The following is a 7,305-nucleotide window of genomic DNA, read 5'->3' as shown; positions in this document are numbered from 1 at the left end:
CAAATTCCTATTCCATGTACCACCCTAAATATTTTTCTTCAAAATATATAAACTGAAGTATGTGTGTTTCATCTAATCATTGGCACATGATCAGAGACTGAGTGCCAAGTCTCTTAAAGAAAAAAGAGTTCATCCTTGCAGCATGCTGGCACCACCACCAAGAAAAAGACATCAGTCCTGAAGAGGTCTATACTTCATCATCTTGATCACAGTTTTTCTTATGTATTTACGTATTACTTTTTTTTTTCACATTGTATCTTCTCTGCTGCCATCTCCCTCTTTTTCTGCCAGTCCTCTTTTTCTACCCACCCTCCTTCTTCTACAACTATGCCCTTTCTCTACTTCCATGATAAGGGATGTTCTCATTCCCCTTCTATCTGAACATTGCTCATCTCAACAATCCTGGATCCATCACCTTCCTCTGTGTCCTTATTCTCCAGGTATTTTTCTCCTCATATCCTTAATTCCGGCTGCTTAGGACACTCTACCTGCCTCCTCTCCTGCAGGCTTTCTGGAGCTCTGAGGTGAGGGAGAATTTCATTAGGAAATTCTGCTTATAGCTGGGTGTTTTAAAGTTACTTTTCATATTATAGGACTGTGGATCTCTGTATGCCATCCCATTTGATGCAGAAGGAAGCCTCTGTGTGGATACAAGGACATGCTACTGATCTATCAGGTGAGGACACACAGCAACATATTTTAATAACAACAGCCTAGGTTGCTTGAAAATCTCCATAGGATGCCCTGGCCCAACAACCCAATTAACGGACACACAATCTCCATGGTGGAAGACTGATTTGTTCAAAATAATTGGCCTTTTGGAACTTTTTTCCACACTCTTAAGAGACCTCCTAATAAGGAAATATATACCATATTTATTTTTCTGCATTTTAGGTACTTCAACCAGGATGAGTTTTCCTAGTTCCAAACATTTGCCTGAAAATATCATGATGTCATTTTCCTATCTGAATAATACTCTGTTATGGATATAGTCCTCATTTTCACTGTTCTTGTCCATTAGATCTTGGAATTTGCTGGGATTTTAATCATTGTATTGAATGAAAAACTATTAGGATAACTATGTTCTTTTAGCCTAGAATTTACTCCATCTTCTTTCACTTTCTGGTGATTTGAATTGCAAATCCCCTTGAAGCTCATCTATTTACATGTTTAGTCCCAAGTGAGGAAATGTCTGAGAAGGAATAGGTTAATATTGTTTCCCTAATTTCTTTTTCAGCCCTTTTGTCTTTTGCATACAGGAGGACTATTTATTTATTATTATTTATTTTTTAGTTAATTTTGTATTCACTCACTATGTATGAATTTCGTGGTTGATTTTTTTTGGGTCACTCAAGTATACTATCAAATCATCTGCAAATAATGATACTTTGACTTCTTCATTTCACATTTCTATTCTATTGATCTTCTATTGATTTATTTTTTTAGCAAGAACTTCCTTCCAGAGCTATGTTTAAGAGATACGAAAAGAGTGGGCAGTCTGGCTTTTTCCCTGATTTCAGTGGTTTTTCTCCATTTAGTATGATGTTGGCTATAGGCTTGCTTTATATTGACTTTACTATATTTAGATATATGCATTGTTTCCCTGATCTCCCCAATACTTTAAACCTGAATGGAGTTTGGATTTTGTCAAAGCTTTTTCAGCATCTAAGGAGATTATCACGTTTTTTTTTTTCTTTCAGTTTTAATATGGCGGATCACATTGATAGATTTACATATATTGAACCACCCCTGCATACCTGGGATGAAGCCTACTTGTTCATAATAGATGATATCTTTGATGTGTTCTTGTATTTGGTCAAAGGCATCAAGTACCTTAGTGTGACCCTAACCAAGCAAGTCAAGGCTTGTATGAAAAAAAAATACAAGTCGCTGAAGAAAGAATTAGAATATATCAGAAGATGGAAAGATCTCCCATTCTCACGGCTTGGCAGGATTAACAGTAAAAATGGCCATTTTATCAAAAGCAAACTACAGATTCAATGAAATTCCCATCAAATTACCAACAAAAATATTTACAGACCTTTAAAGAAACATTCTCAAATTCATACACAGCTACTCCAGATGAGATGTGATAGACTAGGATCAGGCTAAGATGAGAAGGAAGGAGATGAAGGCCTCCTCTATCAGTATACTTGGGGAGGAGCATGTGTGGAGAAGGGGAGAGAAGGTGTCATTGAGAGGGGGTTAGGGTGTTGGGGGGATACAAAGTGAATAAAGTATAATTAATAAAAGTTAAAATAAAAATATAATTCCTTTTAGATTTATATTATAGGAGAAGAAATGTCTGGGAATGACCATGTTAGATAATGTAACTCATGTTGGAGTTATAATATAGAAGGGTGTGCTTTGAAGTTGATATGTTGATGAAAGTGAGCACACAGAATGTTGTCTCTGTCTCTCAGTCTCTGTCACTTTAAATGTCTGTTAGTCTTGGTCTCTTTATCTCTGAATCTGTCTCTGTAGCTTTCTCTATCTCTTTCAGTCTCCCACTCTCTCCCTGCCACTTGTGGTTCAGTATGAAATGCTGTCAGTATTGGTGAAGGACTACAAGATAAGTGTTTGCTGACATAACATCATGGATAGTCTCTAAATATATAAGCAAAGTCCAAATTAAATACTCTTTTCCAAAGATTTGCCTTGGACAATGATCATTTTTATTTCAATGCAGTTTATTCAGGAACCTTGAACAATCATCTGACCCTGGGGAAAGCCAGCCCACAGCTTAAATAGCCTCTGGGTAGCCAACCCAGGCGTGCCATGTGGGCAATGCAGATAGGTCCACATACATGGAAGCAAGCCAGATCCTCAGCCTTAGCCAAATGTGGAATTGTTCATGACAGAGAGCACTCACCATCGGGAAGGTGGAAGGCGGAAACCAGCTCCATCTTTAAGGCACAGCATTCCACAGCTCTCTACAGTTCCCCCTGACAATGATCATTTTTATCAAAAATAATTCAATGGCTGCAGTCATACCTGTGCATTTAACAAATAATAATGGAATCTGTGATAATGTGAAACTCACAAGTCAAGGACACATGAATTTATTAATGATCACTTGAAAGAAATATGTGGTGCTTGCTTTGGCATCACATATCATAAAATTGGAATGACTCAGAGAGTATTAGCATGGCCTCTCCACTAGATGACACACAAATTCCTGAAAAGTTTGCAGTTTTTTTTTGAGAAATTAATAAAACACAAATGGAGGAAATTGTGGAGAGAAAGAACTTAGGGAAGAAAATAGGAACTACAGAGGTAAACATAACCAACAGACTACAAGAGATGGAAACAAGAATCTAAGGTGTTGAAGATACAATGGAAGAAAACAATGTATCTGCAAAAGAAAAGGTTAAATCTAAAAAATTCCTGACACAGACATTCAAGAAATTCAAGACAACATAAAAAGACAAAACCTAAGAATAATAGAAATAGAGGAAAAAGAAGATTCCCTCCTCCAAAGCCCAGATATATTTTCAACAAAATCACAGAAGAAAATTTCCCTAACTTAAAGGAGAGGCCAATAAGAAGAATACAAGACCTTTACAGAAGACCCAACAAATTAGTTCAAAAAATGAAAATCTTCTATCACATAATAATGATAACAGTAAGTATACAGAAGAAAAAAAATACTAAAAACTGTAAGGGAAAAGGGCCAAGTAACATATAATGGCAAACCCATCAGAATCACACCTGATTTCTCAACAGAGACTATGAAAGCCAGAAGGTCCTGGAAGATAATAATGCATGCCCTAAGAGAACAGATAAATCAGCCCAGGCTATTATATCCAGCAAAACTCTCAGTTCTCATAGATAGACTGAGACAACAAGATATTCAGTGACAAAAAACAAATTTCAACAATACCTACACACAAATCCAGTGTTACAGAAGACACTAGAAGGAAAATTCAACCCAAGAAAAGTAGCTACTTTCAGGAAAAGACAGGAAATAATTAACCTCATTACAGTAAAATAAAAATCAACCAAGCACACAAACTTACTACCACAGCCAACATCAAAATCAAAGAATCTAATAGCCACTGGTCATTAGTCTCCCTCAACATCAATGGACTCAAATCTCCAAAAAAAAAAAAAAAAAAAAAAGACAAACAGAATGGTGTTTAAACAAGACCCAGAAATCTGTTGCATACAAGAAACATACCTAAGTCACAAAGATAGATATTACCTGAGGGTGAAGAACTAGAAGATGGTTTTCCAAGCAAATGGACCCAAGAAGCAAGCAGGAGTAGCCATTGTAATATCTGGTAAAATAGACTTTCAACCAAATTTAACAAAAAAGATGGGCAAGGATACCTCATACTCATCAAGGAAAAGTTCCACCAGGAAGACATCATAATCCTGAACATCTATGCCCCAAATACAAGGGTACCCATATTTATAAAAGTAATATTGATAAAACATAAACCACACATAGATACCCACACATTAATAGTGGGAGATTTCAAAATCCCACTCTTGACAAAGGACAGGTCAACAAAACAGAAATTAAACAAGGAAACAATGTCTCTACCAGAGGTCATGAATCAAATGGACCTAACAGACACTACAACCAAACACAAAAGAATTTACATTCTTCTCAGAATCTCATGGAACCTTCTCCAAAATAGATGATATGGGTCATCACGAAGCAAAACCTCAAAAGATACAACAAGATTGAAATACTCCCTTGTATCTTACCTGATCACCATGGAATAAAGCTAGCCCTCAACATCAAAAGAAATAGCAAAAAGCCTATGCACATACGGAAACTGAACAAGTTGCTACTAAATGACACCTGGGTCAGGGAAAAAAATAAAGAAAGCAATTAAAGTCTTCCTAGACTTCAATGAAAATGAAGGCACAACATACCCAAACTTATGGGACAAAATGAAAGCACTGCTAATGGGAAATTTCACAGCACTAAGAGCCTTCAAGTAGACATTCGAGACATCTCATTCAAGCAACTTAATAGCTCACCTAAAAAAAATAGTAAAAAGAGAAGCAGACAAACCAAAAAGGAATAGACAATGGGAAATAATCAAAACACAGATCAATTAGAAACAAATAAAACATTTCAAAGAATCAATGAAACCAAGAGCTAGTTCTTTGACAAAATCAACAAGATGGAAACACATTTAATCAAACTAACTAAAAGGCAGAGAGACGCCCTCTAAATCAACAAAATCAGAATTGAAAAGGGGACATAACTACAGACACTGAAGAAATTCAAACAATCATTAGGACTTACTTCAAAAGTCTGTATGCCACAAAATTTGAAAATCTAAAAGAAATGGAGAATTTTCTTAATCGATTGCACTTACCAAAGCTGAATCAAGACCAGGTAAATAAATTAAATAATCCTATATCCCCTAAGAAAATAGAAGTGGTCAACAAAAGTATTCCATCCCTAAAAAGCCCAAAACCAGATTGTTTCAACACAGAATTCTACCTGATCATCAAAGTAGAGCTAACTCCAGTTTTCTTCAAACTATTCCACAAAATAGAAACAGAAGGAACACTATCAAACTCATTCTGTTAAGCCACAGTCACCTTGGAATCTAAACCTCACAAAGACCCAACAAAAAAAAAAAAAGAATTTCAGGCCAATCTAGCTTATGAACATTGATGCAAAAACATGCAACAAAATAGTTGCAACCCAAATAAAAGAACAAATCAAAGCTATCATCCATTATGACCAAGTAGGCTTCATCCCAGGTATGCAGGGGTGGTTCACTACATGCAAATCCATCAGTGTGATCCACCATATTAAAAATAATGAGAGAAAAAAAACATGATAATCTCTTTAGATGCTGAAAAAGCATTTGATAAAATTGAACACATATTTGTTTAAAGCAATGGAGAGATCAGGGTTACAAGACAAATATCTAAACATAGTTAAGGCAATATAAAGCATGCCTACAGCCCACATAAAAATACATATAGAAAAACTTAAAGCAATCCCACTGAAATCAGGGACAAAGCATGGCTGCCCACTCTCTCTTTATCTCTACAACATATCTTCTGGAAGTGCTTGCTAGAGCAATAAGATAATTGAAGCAAATCAATTGGATATAAATTAGAAAGGAAGATTTCAAATTATCACTATTTGCAGATGATATGATAGTATACCTGATTTACCACAAAAATTCTACCAGGTACACCTGTGGCTGATAAACTCCTTCAGCAAAATGGCAAGATACAAAATTAACTCAAAAAATAAATAAATAGCTTTTCTGTGTACAAAGGACAAATGGGCTGAGAAAGAAATTAGGGAAAAAAACACCCTTCACAAAAGCCACAAAAACCATAAAGTACCTTTGTGTAACCCTAACCAAGCAAGTCAAAGGCTTGTATGTAAAAAATTTCAAGACTCTGAAGAAAGAATTACAAGAAGATATTAGAGATGGAAAAATTTCCCATGCTCATGGCTTGGCAGGATTAACATAGTAAAAATGACTATCTTACCCAAACCAATCTAACGATTAAATGCAATTCCCATTAAATTAACAACAAAATCATTTACAAAAGAATTGAAAAAAAATTCTAAACTTCATATGGAAAAAAAAAGGAAACCCAGAATTGCTAAAACAATGTGCAACAATAAAAGATCATCTGGAGATTTCTACATCCCTGATCTCATGCTGCAAGATAGAGCAACAGTAATAAAAACCATAGAAAGTGAATGGTGGATCAATGGAACCAAATAGAAGACCCAGAAATAAACCCATACACTTATGGATGCCTGTGTTTAGACAGAGATTCCAAAATTATACAATGGAAAAAAAAAGATAGCATATTCAACAGATGGTTCTGGTCTAACTGTATGTCTGCATGTAGAAAAGTTCAAATAGATCCAAACTTATCAGCCTGCACAAAACTAAAGTCCAAGTGGATCAAAGATTTCAACATAAAATCAGACATATTATATCAGTTAGAAAATAATGTGGGGAATATTCTTGAACTCATTGGCACAGGAGACAACTTCATGGACAGAACATCAAAAAGCACTGGATCTAAGAGCAACAATAAATGGAACCTCATTAAACTGAAAAGCTTCTGTTAATCAAAAGACATAGTAATCAAAACAAAAATTCTTTCAAATTGGGAAAGAATCTTCACCAACCCTCTATGTGACAGAGTGATATTATCCAGTATATATAAAGAACTAAAGAAGTTGAAAAGCAACAAATCAATAATCCAATTAAAAATGGGGAACAGAGCTAAACACAGAATTCATGATAGAGGAATATCAAATGGCAGAGAAACACTTAAATGTTCCACATTATT

At 35.3% G+C, this 7,305-nt stretch overlaps 1 non-coding gene across 1 annotated transcript; it reads left to right on the top strand.

Annotated features, from left to right (window-relative positions):
• Positions 1-3,092: 3,092 nt before the first annotated feature.
• On the top strand, positions 3,093-3,198 carry LOC132651656 (U6 spliceosomal RNA). The gene has a single exon (XR_009589241.1). It is a non-coding gene; the product is annotated as a U6 spliceosomal RNA (small nuclear RNA).
• The last annotated feature ends 4,107 nt before the right edge of the window (positions 3,199-7,305 follow it).

This window comes from Meriones unguiculatus (assembly GCF_030254825.1).
Source record: "Meriones unguiculatus strain TT.TT164.6M chromosome Y unlocalized genomic scaffold, Bangor_MerUng_6.1 ChrY_unordered_Scaffold_23, whole genome shotgun sequence".
Classification (NCBI taxonomy): Eukaryota; Metazoa; Chordata; class Mammalia; order Rodentia; family Muridae; genus Meriones; species Meriones unguiculatus.
This window is presented reverse-complemented; position numbering and strand designations above follow the sequence as displayed.